We start from the raw sequence: 12,530 nt of genomic DNA on the forward strand, positions 1-12,530 counted from the left end.
GAGCTTGAAAACTGAGGATGGGATAGATTTTGCTTGTTGAGTGTAAAAAAAGAGAATTGCCTTAACCATGTTCAAAACAATAAATCAACCTTTTCACTTGCATTTCACATGTTCCCCGAGGTGGTTCAGGAGTGTTGACACAGACCATTCATTCTGCTATACTACTGTGACTGTATGTGCTGCTGTCTCATGCTGGGATATTCCTCCCAAAGCCAAATAAAGCCATTTATTAACCAAACACTCACAACCATCGTCAGTGTCTTCAATTATTATGGTAACATCAAAACCATACTACATGTGTTACAGTATCTCTGTACATTGTACATGTGGTACTGGTACTGACCCTGTAAATAGTATTCTTACTTCATCGTGTTCTTCTTATTTCTTATTTCTAGATCTTGTGTGCTTTTGTTCTACCTTGTTATTTTTTGTATTACATTGTTATTGGTTACTGCATTGTTGGGGGTAAAGCTTGGAAGAAAGACATTTCACTGTACTTGTGTAGACTCCTAGAAAAAAAGGATTCCAAAAGGGTTCTTTAGCTGTCCCCATTGGAGAACACTTTTTTGTTCTAGGTAGAACCCCTTTTGGTTCAATGTAGACCTTTTTTTTTGTTTCCAGGTTTCTACATGGATCCAAAAGGTTCTCCTATGGGGACAGCCGAAGAACCCTTTAAGGTTATGGATAGTAACTTTTTGTATATGTGACATTAAAACTTGAAACTTGAAACATTTTCTGACTGGGCACAGCCAGGTTAGAACAAGAAGGGCAAATCAAAAAGCAATACTATAATATTTGTAGCATTTTGCATTAAAATGCATGCATTAGACATGACAAATGTTAAAGCTAAAATCCTTTGTTGAAACAATAATAAAGCAGTAATCCCACCTCAGTTTGGTAAAACGCTGAGGTATGGACCTGGAGCAAACCTGTCTCAAATTCATAGACAGAGCTATGGATGCAAGGACTGACCATCTATTATATAGGAATTATAGTTTTAACCAATAAGAAGAAGAGACTTGCTTGGGCCAAGAAACACAATTAATGGACATTAGACCAGAAGAAATCTGTCCTTTGGTCAGATGAGTCAAAATTTGAGATTTTTGGTTCCAACCGCAGTGTCTTTGTGAGACGCGGAGTAGGTGAATGGATGATCTCCGCATGTGTGGTTCCCACTGTGAAGCATGGAGGAAGAGGTGTGATGGTGTGGGGGTGCTTTGCTGGTGACACTGTCAGTGATTTATTTAAAATTCAAGGCACACTTAATCAGCATGGCTACCACAGCATTCTGCAGTGATACGCCATCCCATCTGGTTTGCGCTTAGTGGGACAATCATTTGTTTCAACAGAACAATGACACAACACACCTCCAGGCTGCGTGAGGGAAATTTGATCAAGAATGAGAGTGATGCTGCATCAGATGACCTGGCCTCCACAATCATCCGATCTCAACTCAATTGAGATAGTTTGGGATGAGTGAATTAAAAGCAGCCAACAATTGCTCAGCATATGTGGGAACTCCTTTAAGACGGTTGGAAAAGCATTCCAGGTGAAGCTGGTTGAGAGAATGCCAAGAGTGTGTAAAGCTGTCATCATGACAACGGGTGGCTACTTTGAAGAATCTCAAATATAAAACATATTTTGATTTGTTTAGGAATTTTTTTGGTCACTACATGATTCCGTATGTGTTATTTCATAGTTTTGATGTCTTCACTATTATTCTACAATGTAGAAAATAGTACAAATAAAGAAAACACCCTTGAATGAGTAGGTTCTCAACTCATGAGGCATTTCTAAGTTATAGATAGAATAGATGGGTATGTACTATATTATTAATTTAAAAGTCGAAAAATGGATGTAGCAACTCAGGATTCTAGCTGTAAAGTGAAACATCCTGTGATATCAACTCATTACTTCACTAATGGACATGGCAAAAGAGATAAATAATAGTCCACAAAAAGAACAAATCAATACATGGACTTTACTTAAACTGCCTGCCCATCCTGCTTTGCTGAACCATTAGCATGACATAGCATATATTATTGGCAGTCATACCGCTGACAACTAATTTCACCAACTCACTGACCTGAGAGCAATAGGCAAACCTAGAATAAACAATAAACTATAATAGCTGATATGATATAGCAATTTGGGTTGTCCAACCAGTAATGACTTTGACATACAATAACACATCACAGTTACATTATATCAGACAGGTTGTTATGATAATGTGAAGTAGAAATGATGTATTACTGTAGTGTAGTTGGTTGGGGAAAAGTTCCACAAACTGCCCCACCAGACCTAAAGTGATGTATTGTATGAAGTCAGTTGGGTCTCATAGATGAGTTGGATGTCTTTGTCACAAATGTCACCCTATTCCCTATTTAGTGCACTACTTTTGACCAGGGCCTATAGGGAATAGGGTGTCATTTGGGACGCAAACGATATCTCCCCATCTCAGCACTCTCTTTCTCTGCTGCCTGTCTGACTCAAAGGTATAGGATGGGAGGAGACTGCAAGATGGATGACAGTAGCAGAGTGTCCACCAGCGCTGCTGTCAGAAGCAAATACTTTATCTCAGAACGGAAATCTTTACTCTTTGCAAAGCCACTCAGTAATACTGTCTGGGCAAATAGGCATCAGCGCATTGACCAAAGGCCATCAGCAAAAAGGCCAGATCAATGAAACAGAAAACTTTTTCTTTTCTAGCATCACACCTTCTTTTCTCTCACTTTTAATTGGCTTTATTACACATTCTGTTAACATTATGACCCCAAAGTGAACTGTTCTTGCAATTGGTCATCTATGACATTTCAGATTTACAAATGATAAATATTTACAAAGTAGTTTGGATGTAATGAACTACTTTTTAAAAGTAACTTTAGTAAAGCATACTATAGTTTTCTTAAGGGTAGCTTTAGTGTAGTTTAACGTCTTCCAGTGTGAAGTAATTGGTAGCTTGGTAAACTAGATTTGCAGAGTAGCTTCCTCATGTGTGTGTACACAGTGCATGTGTGGCCATGCAAACGTCAACCTTCGCATCTGTATGCAAGCCAAGGCACAGAATGACTGATTCCCTGTTGTCCGTGTGCCATGGAGAGAGTTATGGGTTGGCAAGGCCGGTGAGGTGAATGAGGAGAGTCCAGCGACACATCACTCTGCAGTGGGATTGAAATAGAAGACACACACACACAGGGGCCGATTAGCCACCTGGCAATTCTGGCACAAGCCCAATGGGCCGGACCATCTTTAAAAAAAAAGTGACATTTTCTATGGCCCAAGGGCCTGTTAAGATTTTTTAAATGATTTTTGCGCATTTTCGCTGTTGTCATAATGATCTATAATGAGCATTTGGCTGATCAGTGTGCAACGACTGGTCCCCGGTTTTCTGACTGAGGTTGCAGAAATTCACATTCAGTCAAACAGTTCATCAGAAAAGAGACCCACTCTGACTCTGTCATCAGTTAGTCAGCCAAGATCATGGATTGTAAAAGGTGGTGTCGAAAAAAGTTAGAGACCAAAAAATATCTGTTGAAGCCAACGCTGCTGAGTGTGTAAAATTAAACAACTTATTTTCTAAAAGTTCTGGTTATTCTGCTGGTCTGAGTGCTGTGACTGTGAGAAATGATGCCAGGCTATCGCACAGACAGATCATCAGCTGCTGTGGCAGCAGAGGACAGTGCAGTCACTATAGGAAGAAAACAGAGGGAGGCACACTGTCACACAAACTGACACAGATGTAGCTTACTGCTGCCAGTTCATATTTTGGCTGTATATTGTATGAAATTGTCACGTTCGTCAAATGTAGGAGACCAAGGCACAGCATGATTTGAATACATGTTATATTTGAATGAAGACACTAAACAAACTACAAAAAAACAACAACCCGTGACACTATTTTTTTTTTTGAAAAAATAATTTATTACCATCTATACCATTCATACTTTACAAAATCATAATTCTCATTCATTCTTAATTAATTATATTTACTAAAACACCAAACAAAAACAAACCTCAAGGGAGCATCGTCCCTCCCCGTCATACCTAACCCTTTCCCTATCTCCCCTTCCCTAATCTATCCCCTTACAAATCTCACTCTAACACTCCCATCCCTAATCCCCCCTTCCACCTCTCCCGTGCCGCATGCTGCCCCCCAGACGAGAGGTCAAAAACGTCACCTAAGTGACTATTTACACTAACTCGACACCCCGCTCCGACCTATAATGTACGGATCCATCCTATAAACTTCTCCCCAAATCCTAATCTACCTAACACCCTGAATAGAAAAGATCTATTCACGCGATCAAAAGCTTTCGCCTGATCTAGCGCTGCTACCATTAAAGGCAACACTCTATCTTCAACCCAAGCGATGGAATCCCTGATCAACTGTAGGTTCCATCTTATAGAGCGGCCCTCTACCCCGCATGTCTGATCCTCGTGGACGACGTAGGGAAGGGCTGTGCGCAACCGGTCTGCTAAAACCTTTGCAAGAATCTTGTAATCTACGCACAGCATGGTCAATGGCCGCCAGTTGCCAAGGTCAGTTGCTTCCCCCTTCTTATAAAGAAGTGACAGCACACCAACAGCCATTGATCCCCCCGGGACCCCCGTCTCAAGGATGGCCTTCAAGACTTCGAGAACCACTGGTCCAAGTATACCCCAAAACTTGAGGTAAAACTCAGCCGGCAGCCCATCCATCCCAGGCACCTTCCCTTTTCCCATCCTCTTAAGAGCGCTCTCAACCTCTTCTAGTGAGATCTGGGCCTCCATCACGTCTCTAATGTCCTCTGGCAACCGCCGGGACAAGTGTTCTAAAAACACGTTTCCCTGCTCTACATCTATTTCCCTTTCCTTAAATAAACCTTGGAAATGATCAGTTGTCACCCTGACCATTTCCTCTGGTTTACTTACTATACTACCATTTTCTTCCCTAACGCCATGCATTACCTTCCTACTCTGCCTGGCCCTAACCGACTTAAAGAACATAGCGGAACAAGTCTCATTATGTTCTAGAAAGCCACTATACGCACGCTCCAGGAAAGCTCGAGCCTTCTGCTCCTGCAGCTCCCTGAGCTGCGCCTTTAGGGCTGCGAATCTCTCCCAGTCAATCGACCCGCTGAGGTTGCCTGCCTCGTACTCGAGTTCAATTAACCTTTGGATACGATCCACCTCCCTCCTTTCCTCCCTTTTTTTCCTTCTACAATATCCTATTATAAAAGCCCTACTCCTCACCTTAACTAAATCCCACCACTCTAACACCCCCTCGCACATGGACCGGAGGCCGTCAAGCCTCCGAAAGAAACAAAAAAATGCGTCAACGAAAGCCTGCTCCTCCAGTATATCCCGATCTAACTTCCAGTACCCCCTACCGAAGAGGCAGACTGGCGACCCTACCTGCAGGAACACCCCGTCGTGATCCGTGAAGAAAACAGGCACCAGCCGCCCAGACAACTGACCCAAAGACCTGGATACAAAAATGTAGTCGAGCCTCCGCGCAACCCCCCTGGAGTTGCGCCATGTAGGACCGACCATTGCCGGAGTAGTGTGCAGGCCACCATCAACCAGACCATGGCAAGCCATTAGCCCAGTGATGGCGCCTGCACTGCTATCACCACCTACCCCTAAATCTATATTAAAATCCCCTCCTATCACCAAGTGCCTGTTTGTAACACACAGGGGCGCCAGACAGTCCACCATCTCCCTCCTGTCTGCCGCCACCTGTGGCCCATACACCCCAATTAACCTATATCTAGCTTCTCTATACTTTACATCTATCCCCAATACTCTACCCTGCATTATAACAAAAGTGCTCTCTACCTTAACCTCTCTATTCCCACACAGAATCCCTACTCCTGTTGAGTGCACCCTCCTATGCCCCAAAAAGATTCCCCCTTATCCCACTCCCTCCTAAATCTACACACATCCCCACCATCCCTCAGGTGAACCTCCTGTAAAAAACAGAAATCAAACCCCACACCCTCTAAATAACAAAAACCGCCCTCCTTTTAACATTATCCCTTAACCCCTAACATTTAGACTAAAAAAGAAACAGAACTATTCATTTAATTATGTACAACAAATAAACCCCAAAAACCAAAGAAAAACCAGGAGACTCACCCGATGCTCCCCTGGTCCATCTCCACCGGCGGGGACGTCCTCCCACTCCTGACGCCCCCCCGTCCTCCTCCATCTCTCCAACCCAGGATGCAGGCAGTGTGTTAGGCAGGGTGCACAGCACCCTGGGTTTCTCACCACCACCCACCCTCCCCCCTCCCTGTTTGCCTCGGGGCCGTATGTAGGGGACCCCAACTCCTCACACAGGAGTTGGGATCCCTCTAGCACACCGCCCACAGACCCCTCACTGGAGTCATCCCCCACTAGGATGTAAGGGGCTGAGGCAAACAGGGAGGCCAATGTACCCCCCGCCGATCTCTTAGCCCCCCTCCACACCCCCTCCCTCTCACTACCTGCCAAACTTCCCCTCTTCTTCCCCTTCTTCTTTGGTGAAGGAGGTAGCGGGGAGACACAACGTCCCATCCCCGCTAACTCCTCCACCAATTCCCTTGTCTCGTCCTCAAAGAAACTTGGCAGGCTGTCCCCCACTCCTTTCCCCCATCTCCCCCTCCCACCCCCTCCCCTCCCATCTCCACACCTCCCTCCGTCCCCGTCACTGTCACCGTTCCCTCTTCCACTCCTTCTCGCACCACTGTCCCACTCTCCCTCTTCTCCGCTCCTTCCCGTTCTTCCGCCTTCTTTTTCTTCTCTCCTTCTTTTTCCTTCTTTCCATCTTCACTCCTCTTTCTTCTCGCCTCTTCCTTCTTCCCATCCTCTTCTCTTGCCGTCTTTTCCCCTGTGCCATCCGTACAATCCGCACGCGTCCTTTCTTTCCTCCCCCATCCCCCGCTCCCCCCCAGCTGCAGACGCGTATGACCTGTGACGAGCCGGGCAATCACGCCACAGGTGTGCTCTCGAGCCACACCCGTGGCAAGCCTTGGGCTCGTCACATTCCTTGGCCTCATGCTCTTCCGACCCACAAAAACGACATTTCTTGGAGCTGCACGAGGCCAGGATATGGCCGTAGGCCATACAACGCCTGCAGAACGGGGGCTGACGGGCATAATACAGCGTCCCCCTGTCAGCCCCCAGGGAGAACATCGCCGGAGGATAGAGGTAGCCATCCACACTCTTCGGGGACTCCCTGAGTAACGCCTGGAAACCTCTTCTCCCGTTCCAGAAACCCAGGGAGTCCCTGAGGTACCTCGCTGAGGAGACATTGTCCATGTACCTCCCCAGAAAGGCCCTCACTTCTTCATCCTTCACGTGCGGATTGTACATGGTTACGGTGACCACCCTGAAGTTGTTCCTTGCCAGGCTGGTCACCGTGTAATTGCACAGGGGTTTCGCTCCTTTTCCTTCTCTCACCTTCTTCATAACTTCGTCGTGTTTTTCTTCCACTTGTAATGTCACATCATATCCTTTCTCGATGGGATTCCCTTGAAGGCATAGTACATCTTTTACTTCCAGCTGTAGGCATCCCATCAGAACATTTCTCCCGAAGGTCTCTCTCCCCCAGGGCTCCTTCTCCTTATCTGTCCAAGAGAACCTCACGGTATTAACCAGACCAATCCCAGGTACCCCTATGTGGGGATTTTTCTGTGCCATCTTCACAAAAAAAGCTCTCTTTTACACAGAAGCCAATAGAAACAAAAAACAAAAAATCTGATAAAATTTTTAGAATGGAAAAACTCTCCCTCCTATCCTACCTTCGACCTGAAATGAATACATCTTCTTTAATAAGACGAAGAACACTTAAACAAACTTACAAACCAACAAAACGAACGTGAAGCTATATATGATAAGTGCAGACACAGGCAACTAGACATAGACAATAACCCACGAAACACCCAAAGAAGATGGCTGCCTAAATATAGTTCCCAATCAGAGACAATGATAAACACCTGCCTCTAATTGAGAACCAATCTAGGCAACCATACGCATACATAAACACCTAGATGGTAAACAACCCCATAAACCTATAAAACCCCTAGACAGTAAAAAAAACATACATCACCCATGTCACACCCTGACCACACCAAAACAATAAAGAAAACAAAGAATACTAAGGTCAGGGAATGACAGAAATAGGAGGCTAATTAACACTTAATTAAGGAAGGGGGGATTCAGAGGAACACATATGACAGGCACTAACATGCAATATAGCCTAAAAAGTAGTTTTATAACACAGAAGCCAATAAACATCTACTAGACATTAATACAGTGCTTTTATTAAACACAGGACATCATGTATTACAATAAAACATACAGCATATATGTGTTTATTCATTCACAACGAGGATGTGGCTGGGCTCGGCACAGACAGACAAGAGTGAAAGCAGAGGAGAGCAAGAAGCGCAAACACACTGAGTGACAGACAGACAGAAGAGGAGAACAAGGAGAAGCACAGATAAACCGAGTGACAATAGAGGAGAACAAGGAGAAGCACAGATAAACCGAGTGACAACAGAGGAGAACAAGGAGTAGCACAGATAAACCGAGTGACAATAGAGGAGAACAAGGAGAAGCACAGATAAACCGAGTGACAATAGAGGAGAACAAGGAGAAGCACAGATAAACCGAGTGACAACAGAGGAGAACAAAGAGAAGCACAGACAAACCGTGTGACAGAAAATAACAAGAAGAAGCAGAGACAGAGAGATCACTTAAGATAGTACTTTTGAATGATTTCCTATGGTTTGCTGTGAATAATATGAGATAAAGAACACATTTAAACCGTTATAGCCTCGTATTTATGGTGGCCTGGGATATGGGAACCTGTTTTTGACACACACACACACACACACACACACACACACACACACACACACACACACACACACACACACACACACACACACACACACACACACAGACTTAACCTAACCCTAAACCTAGATATTACCCTAGCCATGAACTTAACCATAACTCCTAACCCTAACCCTAAACATAACCCCTAATCCCTAACCCTAAATTTAACCCATGAGCCTAAAAAAGCCTTCTTCCTTGTGGGGAACGGCGAAATGTCCCCACTTGTCTGAATTTTCCTGGTTTTACAATCCTTTCGAGGACTTCTGGTCCCCACAAGGATCGTAAAAGAAATGGAAAAAAATACATGCACACAGCAAAACAGAGCACAGTATTCGGACAGATTGATAAAATAATTTTGCAATGTGATCAATCCCTTTCTGTGGGCCGTGGTGGAGCTGTCGTTGATTTGTCTGGCGGCCATGCAGCTTGGCACGGCGTGGGTAGATATGCTGTCAGCAAATTTGCTGTTCTTGAGATGAATACATAATTTAATTGCATCTTCTTCTTACTGCACTCCCGAGACCTGGGGTCGTAAATCTTGGCTTCAGTAATCGCTAACCATGTTGATGGCTCAATAATTACATTTCCACTAGAAACTAAATTAAATATGGTTACTGGCAGGGAGACAGTTCTCTGACCTTGCCACTGCTTATCCCTTTATCACCAGCACGGTTCACGGAGACATTGGGAAATGGTCAGTAGCCTAATTATATGAAATGCTATTACTATTAAACAGTGCCTTTGGAAAGTATTCAGATCCCTGGACATTTTCCACATTTTGCTAAATTACAGCCTTATTCTAAAATGGATTAAATTGTTGTTTTTTCTCATCAATACCCAATACTGACAAAGCAAAAACATGTTTTTAGAAATGTTTGCTAAAGTTTCTGAAATATTATATTTACATACAGTAGGTATTCAAACCATTCACTCAGTACTTTGTTGAAGCACCTTTGGCCGCAATTACAGCATCGAGTCTTCTTGGGTATGACGCGACAAGCTCGGCACACCTGTATTTGGGGAGTTTCTCCCATTCTTCTCTGCAGATCCTCTCAAGCTCTATCAGGTTGGATGGGGAGCGTTGCTGCACAGCTATTTTCAGGTCTCCCCAGAGATGTTCGATCGGGTTCAAGTCCGGGCTCTGGCTGAGCCACTCAAGGACATTCAGAGACTTGCTCCGAAGTCAGAGAATCTTGTTTCTCATGGTCTGAGAGTCTTTAGGTGCCTTTTGGCAAACTCCAAGCGGGCTGTCATGTGCTTTTTACTGAAGAGTGGCTTCTGTCTGGCCACTCAACCATAAAGGCCTGATTGGTGGAGTGCTGCAAAGATGGTTGCCCTTCTAAAAGGTTCTCCCATCTCCACAGAGGTGACCAAGAAGCATTACGTTCTTGGTCACCTCCCTGACCAAGGCCCTTCTCCCTCAATTGCTCAGTTTGGCCGAGCGGCCAGCACTAGGAAGAGTCTGGTTGGTTCCAAACTTCTTCCATTTAAGAATGATGGAGGCCACTGTGTTCTTGGGGGGGATCTTCAATGTTGCAGAAATGTTTTGGTACCTTTCCTCAGATCTGTGCCTCGACACAATCTTCTCTCTGAGCTCTACGGACAATTCCTTCGATCTCATTGCTTTTTTTTTTTTTTTGCTCTGACATTGCTCAACTGTGGGATCTTATATAGACAGGTGTGTGCCTTTCCAAATCATGTCTAATCAATTGAATTTACCACAGGTGTACTCCAATCAAGTTGTTGAAGCATCTCAAGGATGATCAATGGAAACAGGATGCACCTGAGCTCAATTTCGTGTCTCAGAGCAAAGGGTCTGAATACTTATCTAAATAAGTATTCAGTATTTTATTTTTAATAAATGTACATTTGTAATTTATTTTTAATAAATGAATATTTTTAATAAAAGATTTCTAAAAACTTGTTTTCACTTTGTCATTATGGGGTGTAGATTTCACTTTGTCATTATGGGGTGTAGATTGCTGAGAAAAAAAGATTGAATACATTTTAGAATAAGACTGTAACGTAACAAAATGTGGAAAAAAGTGAAGGGGTCTGGATACATTCTGAAGGCACTACATTACAATAAGGTAATGAGCTTACCACGACGTCCTGCTAATCAGAGAAAAGACTCCTCTGCATCCAGGAACAGTGTTACATCATGGGTGTCACGTTCTGACCTTAGTTCCTTTGTTTTGTCTTTGTTTTAGCATGGTCAGGGCGGGAGTTGGGGTGGGCAGTCTATGTTCTTTTTTCTATCATTTGGGATTTCTGTGTTTGGCCTGGTATGGTTCTCAATCAGAGGCAGCTGTCAATCGTTGTCCCTGATTGAGAACCATACTTAAGTAGCCTGGTTTCACCTTTGAGTTGTGAGTGATTATTTTCTGTTCTGTGTTTTGCTTCACCGTTCAGGACTGTTCGTTTTTGTCGTTTTATTGTTTTTGTTCAAATGTTCAGTATTCGTATTAAATACAATATGGACACCTACCACGCTGCTCATTGGTCTGACATTTCTTACTCCTCGCCTGAGGAGGACAAAGACAAGCGTTACAATGGGCCGCAATAGCGGCCCTGTGGGTGATTTTTTTTATGCCCCCCCCCCCCCCCCCGCAAAGTAAAAAGACTGTAAAACCACCAGGAATTCAGCTAAAATAATTACTTACATTTAGGAAATCTGTTATCAAGTAGTCTCACAAATAAACATAAATAGACATATGTGATCGTGTCTTAATGTAATCAAGGTATTAAATTATTGTTATTTTCAAATACAATCTCTTATTGGGCTTAGTTGTGGTTTTTGCATACTCCTGTACTACAGAATTCATTAGCACATGTGGCAGGTGAAGCTGATTATATCTAAGCGAAGTTACCAACTTAACAGTCTTTCAGTCTGCCCCTTAGGGCAGTTTTATCCACTGATGAGTCCTGCTTTTTGGCTTCTCAAATCATCCAAGGGCTTTCTTAACTTTTCTTTAGCAACATATTGATGATGGAGAAAACAGCAGGTCAAAAATGAAAATGGGCAAATTGAGGGCAAAATTATTACAGCAAAAACGTGTTCCTCCAAGTGTTTCTGCTTTTTCTGCACAATAATAGTTTTCATGTATCCACAATTCAGCGGCTCCTCTTTCACACCCTCTCAGCCTCCCTCTCTCTTTCTTTCTTTCTCTCTATCTCTTGCTCTCTCTCTCTCTCCCTTCCTCTCTTTTTTCTTTCTTTCTTTCTTTCTTTCTTTCTTTCTTTCCTTCTCTCACTCTCTCTCTCTCTCTCTCTCTCTCTCTCTCTCACTCTCTCTCTCTCTCACCCCCTCTCTTTCAGTTTCTCTGGCACCCTTTCTCCACCGCTATTTATATAGACTTCTGCATTGCAGATGTCCCAGAGCCCTGCAGTCGTGTTGGAGCTCCTGAGGAATCCCAGCCAAATTCTGCCACTGACAGACAGTACAGCAAGACATCACACCACCGTGCACCCAATACGTAATATAGCATGACTGGGCAAAGTCGGGTGCCACATATTGCAGGGGAAGCAACGCCACATACCACAGATCACATACACAACACTGCAGTCATAATCCAAAAATTAAATGTAACATGCTGCACACCTGTATAGCTATAGATTGGTTTATCTCTTTCAGCACTACAGGGGTATTTGATGAGTCATACATC

The sequence above is a fragment of the Oncorhynchus nerka genome, linkage group LG27 (genome assembly GCF_034236695.1).
Source record: "Oncorhynchus nerka isolate Pitt River linkage group LG27, Oner_Uvic_2.0, whole genome shotgun sequence".
In the NCBI taxonomy this organism is placed as follows: Eukaryota; Metazoa; Chordata; class Actinopteri; order Salmoniformes; family Salmonidae; genus Oncorhynchus; species Oncorhynchus nerka.